Genomic DNA, 14237 nt, shown 5'->3' with positions numbered 1-14237 from the left:
AAAGGACAGGGAGAGAACCTTCAAAAGCCAAGCAATTCTGAGGCTTTTCCCAAAAAGCAGCAATGATAAAAGAAAAATGTCATGCCTGTTTCGGTTACTAGTAATTTAAAATGCTAATAATTTAAAAATGCTGCACTTTGTCATCAATCTCAATTTGCCATAATGAGCTTGCAGGAAGTTCAAAAGTTGCAGTGGGACAAAAATGGGCTGAAGGGATGTTGGGCAATTCAGAAACATGATTCCAATTGCACCAGATAATGTCTGTGTTACCCTAAATAATATTTTACTATTATGCCTGTTCTGAAGTGGAGGCTGTATGCATGAATAAGCACGTATATATTTATAGATACACATTACTATAGAGAGTCCATGTGTCTGCAAGAATGTTCATATTAACAAATGTCAAGGGGAAGACTCCTTCAATAGCTATAAAGGTTTAATCTCTTATCTGGTGCATTGCATGTTTTACTTGGTTGAAGGCCTGGTATTTACATGTTTTATTATCTAAGAGTTCCTCTCTCCCAAGGAACACACTGGTTTGCCATGTTCAGTAAAGTCATGAAATGTAGAGTAAATCTTTCTAGTGGAATAACTACATGATACTAAACCCATGTTTTCTCTTATCCTCACCATGTACTTCAGTTTCTTTAAGTGTATCTTTGTAGCAACCAAACTTACCATAAATTAGTCATGATGATATTACAGCTGAATTTAATTTCAAAGTCTCTCAGCAAGTTAAGCATTTGTTGTCTAGGTCACTGCTGAGGAAATTTGAAAACTCTGGTATGATTTATGAATATTACTATATCAGTACTTTATAAAAGGCTATGGGGAATACAAGCACATAAACCTTTGTTTAATTTCGTTCCAATAAAAATTTCATTTCTTATAGCAAAATAAACAAGTAAATCAATCTTGAATGATTCTGTTGTTTTATTACGTAACTTATAATTTGCCTTTAGACATCCAAGCCAAGTAAAATCTGAGACCCTGCTCATTTTTGTCGAAACATAATTAGTTAACACTTAGAATTATTCTGCAGAGATTGCTTCCTTGAATGGTATCCATAAAGTGATGTAAGAGAAGAAAGTCCAGGAACAAAAGGCTTTTTTCCTCCTATGTAAAGTTATCTTATCCCTATTATTAGCCAATTTCTCAATGTAAACCTTTTTCTTCTGAAGTTTACTCAACTGTTCAAGGAAAAATTAGTTTACTAAAGTTCCTACAACATCAGTGTTCAATTTAAGAGATGCTGTTACCTTGAGATTTGATGTTGTAGGAGTTGCATGGACACAGAACTTCTGTTCCTCATCGTGCAGCCCATGCCCATAACTGGGGAACAGCCCCATCTATATGAGTCCCTCTCAGCTCACAGGATGGGAAATACTGAATAGTGAGAAGGCAAGGTTAAAAGAGTCAAGCCTTTGGCCATTTTTGCCAAATCACAAGCTAATCACAGCTTATATTAATTACCAGCAGAGAATTCATCTCTCCTTTAAGAAATTTGAGTCTTTGGGACTTGCACAAGGAGGAACACAGTGACATTTTGGAGGATCTGGCTGTTGCTGTCTAAAGCTGAAGTATTGCAGACATTTCTCCTTCACTGGGAGGCAGTAATCCCCAAGCTTTACTAGGTTTTCTCTTGGACATACTGCTTCACCTTAGGTGGGTCACTTAATCTTTCTTTCTCTGTTTTGCTGTCCATAAAAGTATGATAATATTGGCTCACATCAGCTGCTGAATAAGCCAATATTCAACACAAATAGCTGATGTGAGATTAATATTTCTAAAGTACTCTGTTGCTGAGAAATGCTGTCAGTCCAAAGTGTATGCTACTATAATTATGGAGTACAATAGAAATCAGGCATCTTGTGGGTATTTCTGATCCAGCCTCTGTGCCTGCTACCTGACTTCACACATACATGTCCAATGGAAAAGAGATTTAAAAATAAAAGTGTCCTTGAAACTAGATAAGAAACTTTCAGCCAGTGGAGAATGTCCATCAACACCTATCTGGGGCTGCAGGTTTTTTCCAGTCAGTTCTGTCTGGTTTTGTTTCTTCATGTACTCAAACTCACAGTTCTGGCTGGTAAAGGAGGAAGGGACAGCTTTGAGAGAAGGATTGGGGCAGGTCAGGGTACAGTAGTGTTTGGAAAGGTTGTGATTCACAATGTCTGCCAAAGCCACACAGCTGATGATGGTAGAGCACGAGGTGACACAGTCCTGCCATCCCCACATGTCTCTCACTCCATGTCCAACAAGAGGATCCAACAATCCATACTCTGCCCACTCACCAATGAATTGAAGTACTTGAAGTACATAACTACTCCCTTTGGCTGGAAATTCCCAGAGAAAGGGTGACTGGCTCATTCTTTTTCCATCCTCAGAGAAAATATTAGTTTTGTTTTCAGAAGTGAGCATTACATACCTCGTGTCAAAGCCTTGTACAAGTCCTAATGCAGCATCTTCTGCCACAGAGCAGGAGGAACAAGGAGCTTTTCAGCATGCCTAGGAGAGCTCAAAAATACTTTTTTCTTTAAAACTGTGAAGTCATCAGAAAGGGCTGAAATTTTAGAATAAATTAGATTCCACTTATTCTAAACAACTGCTGAGTTGAATCTTCTTCTTCTTTCTTTTGTGTCTCTTTAACTTTCTTCCACCTGGAAAATGCCCCGAACATTTTGGGAACTATCAGGAGCAAGAAACAACCATTCAGTCACAGCTGGCCCAAGGCACTTCTGAAAAATAAGTCACTCTATTCTCACTGTTGGGCAGTGGATTTTCCAGCAAAGTGGAACAGTGGATAGAGCAGACTTTTTCCCCCCCAACTCCACATTTCTCTGGGGAATTCCTATAGATTTCTCAGCATCCACCCAAGCAGTGTCATGGTGCAGCTGTACTGTGTTATACCAACCCAACATGTGTCCCCACTGCCCTGCAGATTTGTACACTTTTGAGGGGAGGACAGCATTACACAGCTGCTTTGTCCAAAGCGTGGGTTGGTTTGTTTGCTTGCTGTTTCATTATGAAAAAAGATGGGCTGCTAGCTCCCTATAAAATGAAGGAAAAAAACCCGAAGAAAACAACAGCCTGGAGATAAAAAGTCCCAAAGTTCTAGAAATTGTCAACTCCAAGAAATGTGGTGGGTGTAAAAACCACAAATTAAGCTTTGCATCCATATACAGCATCTATGTTTGCTGTGAACAATGCTCAATGGTGAGAGTGGGGAGCCCTGTGAGCGCTGCCTCCCACTGCAGACATGCCTCCCATTCCTGGGCACAGCAAACCCCCCTTCCCACAGACACCCCCAAAAAGCCTCTGTCTGCTCCTCACCGCACTGGGCAGGATTTTGCTTCCTCTTTGCAAAGCCTTTCCAGCAGGATGGAGGTGGGCTTTGCTCCAGCAGCTGAGGGTGCATCCCCAGCAGTGTGTGAGCAGGTCACTGGATGCAGCAGTGCTTTTTGCACTGCTGTAATTGATGGGGAGCTGAGGAGCCACTGCCAGGTCCAGCTCCAGTTGAGGACTGGGTTTGGCTCAGTCTTAGCCCAGACCACACAGAGTTAACCTAGCACAAGGGGTGGGACAGTAATTCATCCTTGTTAATCTACAATAAGTCAGGAGAGGACAGAAAATGTTGGTTATGTGGCTAGTATTTGCATACTGCCATTCATTAAAAACTCACTGAAACTCACTGTGACTCAAAAGGAACTAAATAGAGATTTTTCGACCAACCCTTCTCCAAAATTTGAATAACATGGATTTTTTTTACTCTTTTAGCAAATGTACAAAATTAAATGAACATGAAAAAAACCCCAAATCTATTTATCATGAATATCCTCATCTCTGCGAGATCTCTGTAGCAGCTGAAGGTATTACAGAGACTATAATGCACAGAGTGCTTTAGGGTGAGAAAGTGCTTTTGAATAGGTTATAATTCATTTAAAACACACAAAATGAGTTTTAATGCATGCAGTTAAAGCATTAGAAATTCTTTTAAAGGAAAGGTTTTATAAATATTGGGTTATTCAATAGATGTAAGACCGCACTGATTCAGTGAGTGGAAATGAAAATTACTATATAAAACTACTTTTACTGTGTCCTTTACTGCTTTGGAAGTTAATCTAGATGCTATTACATCTTTACATTGGTATTACATCTGCTATTACAGAGATGACAACTCTGTATTAGGACTTAAAATCTTCAGTCTTTCCAGAAGATATTACACAACTCACTTACACCATGATATTTGGGAAAACTAAATGTTTGCCCACCTTCATGACTTTCTCAGAGAGGCTGCATGGCAAGTGCACATAAATCTTTCAACTGAGACTCAAGCACTGAGAAGGAGCTACTGAATTGCTGGCAACGTGAGCTAGTATGAACTAATATGAACTTCATGCAAAATTTTGCTTTGGCCAGAATTGCTGGTTGGAGTGAACTTGTAGAAACTCGTCAGAGACCTGCCAGGGGAGTCTCTCTGGCAGGCTGGGAGCTGCAGCTGCCTTTCCTTCAGTTTGCTCTGAATTTAGGACATGCTTGTACTGCTCTGCTATAAACTTTTAGCTGGAGAGGAGACAGAGAGGAACCCAACAGACCTGAAGCAGAGGAATCTCAGGATAATCCCAGGGCAAAGTCAAGCCTTGGGTGAAACTGCAAAGTGAAAAGTTTATTGTGGCTCAGACTGGGTCTAAGGCATCTCGTCTGGGCTGAGGAAGCTGTGGACCCAGGAGAGATGAAACATGCAGTTTGCTTGTTTTAATGACTGTCTGGGATGCCTGTAGCCAGGAAGGCATCCCCACCCCTGGATGAGAAGGCTCACCGCCCCCATGGAGCCACACACAGGGAGCTCAGCTCAACCAGACAGCAGCTCAGTCCATCCTGCCACCACTGCCTTCCTGACCACTGGCACAGCAGTCAGGCAAGTTTCACAGGGAGAAATAACACCTTAAACCTTTTAAGGAACCAAAGAGAATCCCAACAGAACAAGCTTCATCAGCTGCACCCCTTAGTCCGACAAAGCACATCACTGTGCTCACAAACTTTGTCTCAGCAAAGACAATATTTGGGCTTGACTTGTTTTCTGCTCTCCCAGGTAAAGAATGTTGTTGTTCCCTTAAGAAAGCTCTTCCCCATTCACAGTCAGGAAGGTTTCCCTGATACTTTGCCAAGAGTTGTATAACAAATGGCTGATGAAACAAATAATGAGAACAGGCCAGAGAGAAGAGAGGAAATATCTCAAAAGATGAAAAGGACAAATGAGTCTTCAGAGAATATGAGCTACAGAGGATGCGCTGAGTTTATGTCTGGTAGATTTTGCTTCATTTCCAGTAATTCATGCTCTGTATGTTTCTAGAAACAGATAGATGAAATATCCACACCAGTGGATCCAAGACAAGTTGTGAGAGAAATAAAAGTTTTCTAAGTTTTGACAATCAAAACATTTGTCAATAGGCCAACACACAGAATTTCCCCCTTCTAACTTGGGCTGAAAAAAGAAAATAGGATAATTTCTTCTTTGCCTGATTTCTGTGTCCATTGGATTTACTAGCCCTGCAGTGATGGTCCATTGATCTCAGCCAGCACCTTTCTGTCACAGTCCTTATTCTCTTTTCAGGAGTTGAATAGTGCTTAGTGCATGGACAGGACTATCCAAACCTCCAAAGACAAAGGCACCCAGCAGATACTCTGGAGGTGTTTTGGTCAGGAATGTCTGAACAAGGTGCCATCACTGCTGTCAGACACTGGGACAGGGACACACCACCCAGTCCAGCCTTGACACTGGGGAGGACTTCAGAGGAGTTCAGAAGCAGAAAATCTAGGAGGAGAAAGGGGAAAAAAACACAAATAGGAGACAAAAAGAAAATTAGAATGAAAAACCCCTATACTCTGTAAAATTTGCACACATATAATGTTAAAAAATGCTCATGTATAGGCACATAATGAACAGCATGGTCCTAGGATCACTTTGCACGTCTGTGTTTTCCATTAACACCCAGTAGCAGCCTCTGGAGCACATGTTCTGTGTGCATCTACCCTGTGACTGTGAGCACCAAAACTGTCTGGTACACAGATATTAGGGAATAACTCCCTGGATATGCTGTGCATGTATTCACAAGTAAAATATGCAGCCACACCAGTGTGCCCACAGAAAACACTCAGTTTGTATGAGCAAAACAGGAGCTCAAGGCAGGGCAGTACTACAGAGACCAAGCTCTGAATTGGCAACAGCAACCCATCAGGACCTGTTGCTGCCAAAAAACAACCTTTCAACATCTTATTTTTTGTTGGGGCTGGTTTCACCAGCCTTGCTCAAAACCCTCGTCTGTGATTCCAGAATATACCTTGGACAAGAACATGCTTATTCTGACCATTTAATGCATTGTTTAGGGAAATTCAGGTGTAACTAAGCCCCATAAACTATCACTATCTCCTTCTGAAAAGAGTCTCCTAGCAAGCTAAAAACTGTATGAGTAGCAGAGTTATTTTCTTTAATGAAGTTTTCATGTGTTTCATTTTTACAATATTGGTACAAATGGAAATTTCAAGTGACAAATGCCAGGTGATTACCAGCAGTTAGCTTCTAACAACCTGATTGCAAAAACTAGAAATGTTACCATTCTTATTAAACCAATCCACCAATTAATTGTCTCAGCAATTCTCTCTTTCTGCACAGTGATGTTTTTCCCTGTATCCATAGCAATTTTATGGGTGTGGTTCAGATCAAGGGCATGTGCTGCTAGCTGGAAAATTGCATTTGATCTCTTCTTTTCCTTATCTCTTTTCAGGTTTTATTTTCTCTTAAGTTTAAAGACACTTTCATTAAAGAAATTATTTCCTTTCTTTGGGAGGCTGAATCAGAAGGCACTAAAATCAGTGAGGGACTTTCCATTAATTTAGGGCAGCTTTACATTAGACTTTCAATTAGAAACAGTTAAGTGTAGAAGTATAAAGGAACCAAAGATAAAGGAGAGGGGAGCAGGAGGTGGAAATGTTTCATGAACATTTACAAACCTCTAAGGTTTCATTTGGCTTCATGTTAAATTTAGGTCAAAGGTTTGGGTCAGCTTTTGTTCTGCTCAGCCCCCGTTTGCTCTGATCTTCTGTTCCAGAGCGGGATCTTGACAGGTGCACTGTGAAAAGGGAAAAATCAGTTTGAAAAGCTGGGCTCAAGACCTGCTAGAGGCAGAATGGTGAGGCTTTGCAGTTTGTTTCATGTCAGAGGGAACACAATTGGCTCACATAAAGTAGCACAGCATTGGACTGAAGGCTGCAGATATTTTAAGGAAATGTCACGAGAGGGACACATGAGAATTAACGCTCCTCCTTGGCATCTCTGCCATCACCTCAGTGGTGACAAACCCTGGAGTCTGGGGCTGTGCCAGGCCTGAGGCAGCAGCACTGACTGTGTTTGCCACTTGTAAAACTATCCACTTGAGGACAGCATTTTGTTGACCAGTGGCAAAACACCAAATCTCCCACAGGGAGATGGTTCACTCGTCCTCCAAAGGTCACAGGACACCAGGGTGGCAAAACCATTGTCCCCAGCAGCCTTTGCCTGCCACTGACAGAGATGAGTGAGGAACAAGAAGATTTGGCATTGTGACACAGAGATACAAATAAGGGAACTCCATAAGGAGAGATAGATCTTCAGGTTAATTTATTGTAGTTTTTATGATTTCTAGATGATATTGTGGGATAATCAGAGCAGCTTCCTTTTAGCTAGCTTCAAAGGGAAAAGTTGGAAACAATGACTAAATTCCACTGAATTATGTTAATCAGATGTATAAATTCAGAGGAGGGGCAAAGGGCAGCTGATATATGGAAAGAATGAAGGATGTTAGGAGCAGAAGTGACAAAATCACTAGCCCTGGGGGACAGCAGGAAAAGCAGGCAGCTTTTAGCCCCTGAGCACTAAATGTTCTGTCACAACACAATTCTTTCTGCTTCATCCCCAGCTTCCTGCTCCTGCCTGAGTCCCCTCCATCCCCACCTCAGCCACAGTAGCAGGGTTTGCAAGGCCACTCTGACCAGACCATCAAGATCCGAGTCAACACAAATCACTGCTTGGGTGCAGCATCACCAGACAGGGCTGGCACTTCACGTCTGTTTTGGCTCAGATTCATCCTATTTAGTTTAAGCATTTAACCACAGACTGAGTCTCTAATTCCCTTGAAATCCTTCTTCAGCAAGCAGAGAGAAGTGGGCACTCCCAGGGGCAGTCCCTGCTGTTGGAGGGGTCATTGCTGGGGCCAGGGCACCCTGCTCAGCCCAGCCCCTGCCAGTCTCACCTTCCCTTCTGCTCACTGGTGCAGGGAGCACGACGTGGCCACAGAAGAATAGGGACTAAAATAGGTCTCTGACCTACTTCTTGGCAGCAGGCAGCACTGAGAGTGGCTGCTGGAGCCAGGGGGAATAGATCATAACCACACAAATCACACGGATGCGTTGTGAGCTGGGAATGACATTGCCTCTCCATGCTGGCTTTTCCAGCTTTCCTGTTGAAGCCTTTTCTCTCTGTTTTTCACCATTCTTGACACACAGACCTGGACAAATTTCCTCCTTTTAATTTCTGTTGATATCACATTTTCTTCTGTGTTTATGTTTAACAATATTATTTTCCATGGTTTTGAAATCAGCTCAGGACACAGTTGTTGTCTCGCAGCATTTTGGAAACAGCATTTAGGAAAAATTTTCAGCCATGAATATTTGAAGATTATTATATTGAAATCACTTCCAAATATGAGATTCTTTTTCTTCTCGAGGGAATTGGGCTGTTATACTTAAATCCTTTATATTAATTTTTTCCCTTTCTGATTTAAATTCAGACATACTGTGGATTTATATTATTACTTTTCATCAACAGCAAGTACTTTCCATGCTAGCAGGCTCTCAGTGGTGACTGCACTGAACAACAGAAAATACCTATTCCTTGGAGGAGTTTACTCTAGATAATTTTTTATTTCTAGTCTATGTTTTTAATTATCAATATTCTCTAGTGTTTCATCTTCCACAGAAACTTCTAATATTTTTAGGATATCTTTTCAGACTCCAGAATTGTTTCTGTGTGGAGACTGAACTGGATCCATGGGATGGTCAGCATTAAATACCTGACACCCTTTACTCTTGTTTTCTCCCATGGGATGGTTTATATCAGGTTGGCCAAAGACCTGCTCTGACAGAGGAACTGGATGCTGAATGCTGCACACATCCAAGCAGTCACATTGTAATCAATTAGTAAGATGAAATAATTTCAAAGAAAACATTTCCTTTGTCCCATGTAAATAACATTTTCATTACTCATTTCAACTGGCTAAACAGCAAAAACAAATTTTTTTTCTTAATAAAAAGAGAATGGTCTTAAAGCAAACACCACAAAGTGAAAAGTTGCTGGGAATTCCCTTTCTGGGAAGGGATGCAACAGAACTGGAGTTTCATCTTTGAGTCACCAATACGTAGGGTCAACCAGGGAACTATCTGAAAAAATGGAAACTCTCCTGAGACAAATAACACATTATTCCTGCTGACCTACTCCACAGAAGAAAAAACTGCAATTTTACCCAACACCTCTCATCTGGTCTCTGTTCATGCCTGGGAAGGAGCATTTCTTTCAGAGTGAGCCCATTGCTGTCACATCCTCCCATCACTGAACCCTGGGACGTTTGTCTCTGTTGTGCTGCCAGGATGCTCCTTCTGCAAACACACAGGACAGGTCTCAGCACACTCAGCAGGATACTTCCAGTTCCATTTGCACAGAGCACTCCTTCCCATTACAGGAAATCAGGGAATGAGGACTCAGCCCTCTCTTTGGTTGAGAATCACAATTCTTGGGCATCCTGTAGACATGGCTGTTCGGGGTACACTCAAAAGACCCCAGTGCATCCTCAAAACAGCTCCTGAGCTTGCTTAGCTTTAAAAAACATAATGTCACTGCTGTTGATGCCATTTGGGCTCAGATTTATGAAAAATAAAGTTATTTATTGATTAAATAAGCACACACCTGTACATATACTCACACTTCAGAGGTTTGGGAGAATTAGATGTGAATGGCTGTTGATGAAACTCAACCACTGTGTGCTGGTGCTGCAATTCAGAGCCAGCTTTCCGGGATTAGGTGTCCCTGACTAACCTCAGCTGTTAGAAATTATTTTGGAGCTTGGCCCTGGCAGGTGAGGGGTCAGTATGAGGAGGAGAACAAAAGCTTTTCTTCTCTCTTCTGCCCCTGCCTCCTCCCTCTGCAGATTGGGCAAATGTGGTTTTAATTCACAAATACAAATGTCATCTTCAAAGTCACTCTGAGAAGGAAGCAAAAAAAGATTAAAAAAAAAATAAAACCAACTAAACAATTGGATTGCAATTTGTCAAGATTGTTTTAACTGTGAAATTGGACTGGAAAGTCTAAACAGCTGACTGATGAGCCAGTGGGGGAGGAAGAGAGACTGGCAGTGCTGGAGTTAGTCTGCAGTGCACTTGAAATGCAGTGAACTTTCCTGCTGTCCCAAGCAGCATCTAATATTTTGCTTTCTTCAAGGCCAGCCCTTTTCTGATGTAAATAATCCAGTGATCCCATGTCACCAGGAGTCTAGGGAAAACAGCTCCACCTTACGTGCTGTTCTTGGAGCGCTTGGAGCAAGGCAGAACTGTCACCAAAAGCTGTTTCAGAGCATTAAGTAGTAAAGAAACATTTTTTTCCTCCACCTTGTGCTTTTGGAAGTCTCCAGTCTGGGAGGTGTTTTTGTTTCAGGTTGTGACAGCAATGGCTGCATTCGTGCTGCAGCTCTGACAGCAGCTGTGAATAATGGAAAGGGCTCTGAGCACGAGAAGTCACTGTGAGCTGTACTTCCTTAATGTATGTGACACTGACATAATACACCCCAGGGCTTTCTGCATCACTCTTCCACGTGCTGCTTTATGAACAGCAATCAAGCTGTAAACATGTAGGCAGCTGAAACACATGTAGGCAGCGTGTGTGGTGAGTGGCTTCCCATGCTGCCCATGGGTGGGAAGCAGAGCCAGGGTCAGGGCAGCAGAAACAACATTCTGCCAGCAGAGCAGAGGAGTCCTGCTCCCTGGCAGGGCTCATGGTGGGCAGCCTGGATGGTGGTGGTGCTCCATCACCATGTTGTCTGATTGTAGAGCACACACAGCACCTGGAAGCAGATTTTGTGATGCACAGAAACTTCACCAGATACATCTCACAGGAGCTGAGGTGTGAGCTGGATACGCTCCTCAGCAATGTAAGAAATTAAAGCCTTCATTTCCAAGCACAGAGGCTGGATGGCAGGGTCAGTCCAAGCCCTTCTTCCTTAGTCTGTGAGGCAGTGGCCCATCAATCAGGTACACATTTCACAGAGCTGAATTAGTGAATCAGCAGCACTGAGAATCCTGTTTACCCCTCCCACATCCCCATCCTTCAGAAGGAAAAGTCTGTTTCTACAGGGACTGAAAGCAGGATTAATCCCTCTCTGATTTCCTCCTCTAACTCCTTCTCCCTGACACCCCATTCCAGCTTTCATCCTATCTGGGCTATTTAGTCTAGAGCAGGGAAGACAGAGAGGAGACATGATAACAGTCTTCAATTATAGAAATGGCTTATGCAAAGAGGAAGGCAATAAATTGTTATCCACATCCACAGGGAGAGCACAAAAAAAGTAATGGGTTTAAATGCAGCAAGGGAGACCTGAGTTCAGAACTAGAATAACTTCCCTGCTGAAAGGGTCATTGGGCACTGGAGGGGATTGCCTGGGCAGGCTGGGGGATCTCCACGGCTGACGGGGTTAAAAAAACACTTGAGACAAACAGGTCAGGAGGGGTTTGTGTGGGGTGGATGAGGTGACCTCTTCAGGTCCTTTCTAGCCCTGTTTTCTTCTATACCAGCCTCACTCCTTGGCAAAAAAACCACAACAAAACTCCACTCCTGTGTTTTTTGGTACAAGCTGGCAGTCTTGTGGCAGCAGCACAACTGGGTCAAGGAACTGATGAAGCCAAAAGGCAGGATGGTCTCTCAGCACACAGCAGGCATAGCTGTAAGGTCCTGCAGCACCCAACTATTCTGCCTAATCATAAATAATTAAATTTTCTCTTAAACAGTCAGCAAGAGAAACTCAAGCTCCTAAGAGCTCATCAGCTCTGCACAGGACAAGGGTTCACACTCACAAATGCACACAAAGATTCCAAAACAGAATTGCTTTGCCCTGTGCAGGACACCTTGGAGTGGGCTCGTGCTGGCAGCTGGTACAGCCTCATCCTGCACAACCTTTGCAGAAAGGAGCATCCCTGGAGATGCCCTGCTCTGAAATGCACTTCTCACCAAATTGCACTGAAAAGGGGATGGATCCTATGTTTACATAAGCATATCCTTAAGTGCATTGCTGACTGGGGCCTTACCCAGATATATTTCAGGCTCCTGGAGGTCAGTAGGGATTGATTGGCTTCTCTGCATGACCTGGGCACTGAAAGCCTACATGTGTCAGAAGGAGGATATTTTACAGCTTATAATTTTTCTCACTGAGTTTTAGATACCCTAAGCAGAAGAGATGGCCGACAGCAACAAAGTCAGAATGTGGTCTCTCCTTCTAAAAGAGAGGTGTGAGTGAACCCTAACAGATGTAATTTGTATCATTACTGCTGATGCAGTTAGCAACCTTTAGCAAGGAGACATGATCAATAGCTACTTGAGGAGATACAGCTGCAGCTATCCAAATGGACATGAACAAGGAAGAGAGGTGTAAAAGGCAGTAGCTGAATATTGAAACCAGATGAAAGTTGTAAGGTAGGTTATTGACCTTGAAAGAACCAGATAAGTAAAAAAAAAAAGTAGAGAAGGGCAACAATGATTTATGTACTTACCCTGCACAAATATTAGAATGGCTTATTCAAGAGTGGAGTAAATTATGAACAAAGTAGAGCTTTATTAGATTAATGACAGGCGAGTTAATATAGAAAGGCTGGCATCTTTGGAAAGTGGGTAAGAGAAATTAATTTTATTTTAACTCTTGTTTCCAGGCTTGAACACCTCTTTTTCTGCCATGCAGTTATCTGTCTTACCCTTGGTAATTACATATCTGTCTCCAGATCCTTTGTGACAACAGCACAACTCAATGTATGGAAAGCAACAGGACACCAGGAAGGGGCACCCATGGAGACAGAGATGATAAGTGCTAAAAGATTTATCAGAGATGATAAAAGTTAAAAGCAGTTCTACAAGGACCTTTTCCTAACCCTGTGGAAAGAAGTGGGAGTTTTGGAACTGACCAAGAGGCTCTCAGACCTTTACCATGGTTACTGTGGTGGTGTCCAGAATCCCCAGTCTTGGATCATACCTGCTGATGTCCCTAAAACAGACAAGGGATGGTAACAACCTCCCACAGGCTGTAAATCAAGCACAGCAGGGTCAAGTTTGGTGCAGCAACAAGGGGCCACAGCGTGAAGTGGTTCCCATGTGGTTGCACAGAAAGTTGGGCCAAGACCTCCACATCCCATTTCCCATCCAAATGTCTAATCTGGACTAAAGGAAAGAACATTCTTGTTAGCAAGAACAAACATTTTAAACTGGCTTAAAGAATTCTGATTAGGAAAAAACCTCAAAACCTGCCAAAAAACCAAACCAAACAAAAAAACCCAAAAAACAAAACAAAACAAAAAAACAACCCCAAAAGATCCCCAAAAAAACAAAACAAAAAACCACCACAAAAACAACAATAAAAAAACTTAGCCAAACCAAAGAAAAAAACCCCCAAAAAAATCCAAGGAAAAAATCCACCCTAAACAGTTTTTAATGCATGTAGTTTGGTTTGCAACATATGTGTATTAATCCTGACCTGTTTATAGCAGTGGAAGGGACAAATCAGTCAGCACAGTACTCGTAATTGAGCATGGAAATTTATCTGTAACCATATCAAGTCCCAGCAGTGACTCTAGCAACTTCTTGAACCATTGGCATGGACAGAAGAACTAATTCCACAGAGAAAATGTTCAGGGGCTCAGTTTGCCCCGGTTAATCGGGGCATGGTCAACTGCACTACTGGGACACAGCAGTAAGGTGTGTGACTGCCTTTTCCTGCAGGAGGAGTGGGTGGCTGTGCTCTCCTCCATCCCTGAGACTGCTCTTGATGAGATCAGTGGCTGAATTCTTCCCTCCATCCTCAGGGTCAGGCCTAAGGGGCTGGCACTGTGCTGCTCATTATTCACCACTTGCCATGTACAGGTGACCTGAAAACCTGACCCACAGCACACTGAGT

At 42.5% G+C, this 14237-nt stretch overlaps 1 long non-coding RNA gene across 1 annotated transcript; it reads right to left on the bottom strand.

Moving 5' to 3' along the window:
• Positions 1-862: 862 nt before the first annotated feature.
• On the bottom strand, positions 863-13584 carry LOC117002690. Its single transcript, XR_004419340.1, has 3 exons — positions 10014-13584; positions 7012-7130; positions 863-5815 (listed from the first exon to the last, which is right to left on the bottom strand). It is a non-coding gene; the product is annotated as an uncharacterized LOC117002690 (long non-coding RNA).
• Between the last annotated feature and the right edge of the window lie 653 nt (positions 13585-14237).

Source organism: Catharus ustulatus, chromosome 13, assembly GCF_009819885.2.
Source record: "Catharus ustulatus isolate bCatUst1 chromosome 13, bCatUst1.pri.v2, whole genome shotgun sequence".
Lineage (NCBI taxonomy): Eukaryota > Metazoa > Chordata > Aves > Passeriformes > Turdidae > Catharus > Catharus ustulatus.
This window is presented reverse-complemented; position numbering and strand designations above follow the sequence as displayed.